Raw genomic sequence first — 1040 nt, forward strand, 5'->3', positions numbered from 1 at the left:
TTCTCCTCTGCTCCTTTATTAGTCATAAATAATAATGAAATGTTGCAGCCAGTATATATTGTAGAATATAGGTCTGGTGTGCCGTAAACCTGCAGTAACAGAGGACAGACTTGATCTGACTGCATAAATCATCATGTAAATCCTTGTGCCAGTAAATGCAGCACCACAGTGAAGTTTCAGATACAGACTGTAGGTAATTATGATCGCTAGGTCATAAACATGCTTCGATTTATTACCACAGACCGGCTCATGGCGGAACTGAGAAACTGAGTAAATATTTGTTTTGTCCTGGTGCCTCACTCACCTCCTCTGGAAAGATGAAACATCCCCAGAAAGATCACAACCACCTGGAACAACTTACACTCGACCTCTGTCATTCCTGCAAAGTTCATGTGAGGGTGCAGCACTGTACCAGAAAGACAATAAAAAGAGAGATTTGAATAAGTAAATGTACACGTAGGCTGACTGAACTGAGTGTGTGTGAACCAGTGTATTAACCTGCAGCGTCGCCTGGTGAAGAGTTACTACATACAATATAAAGTATAATAAGTAAAGTTAGTTATGTGCCATCTCTAACTACATCTACGTCATCAATCAGCTGTGCTGGCTGCAGTAGTAGTACATTTAACTCAAGTACAATATTTAAGAACAATTGAAGTTCATTCATCATTTCCATTGCAGGAAACTTTTTACTTTTACTCCACCACATTTAATCTTCAGCTTTAGTTACGTTGCTGATTGAGACAATGCAAAACATGATCAATATATGATGAATTATACACTGCCTGGCCAAAAAAAGTCGCCACCTGGATTTAACTAAGCAAATAGGTACGAGCCTCCTATTGGATAATTACTGCATGGGCGATTATCTTTCAGCTGGCAACAAGTTATTTATCCCCAACTGGTGCAATGAGTTGCCTCTCATTGCTTAAACAACCATGTCGAAAGACACATCCCGTGGTCGTGGAAAAGATGTTAGTCTGTTTGAGAAGGGTCAAATCATTGGCATGCATCAAGCAGAGAAAACATCTAAGGAGATT

At 39.7% G+C, this 1040-nt stretch overlaps 1 long non-coding RNA gene across 1 annotated transcript in view; it reads right to left on the reverse strand.

Moving 5' to 3' along the window:
• Positions 1–8: 8 nt before the first annotated feature.
• LOC111673649 (uncharacterized) overlaps positions 9–1040 on the reverse strand; it is a 4702-nt gene continuing 3670 nt past the window's right edge. Inside the window, exons 2-3 of the long non-coding RNA XR_002762114.2 lie at positions 305–406; positions 9–89 (exon numbers count right to left, since the gene is read on the reverse strand). This is a non-coding gene — a long non-coding RNA (uncharacterized LOC111673649). The remainder of the gene's footprint in view (positions 90–304; positions 407–1040) is intronic.

The sequence above is a fragment of the Seriola lalandi genome, unplaced genomic scaffold (assembly GCF_002814215.2).
Source record: "Seriola lalandi dorsalis isolate HSWRI2012SDOR001 ecotype SW California unplaced genomic scaffold, Sedor1 jcf7180002054923, whole genome shotgun sequence".
NCBI classification, from domain to species: domain Eukaryota; kingdom Metazoa; phylum Chordata; class Actinopteri; order Carangiformes; family Carangidae; genus Seriola; species Seriola lalandi.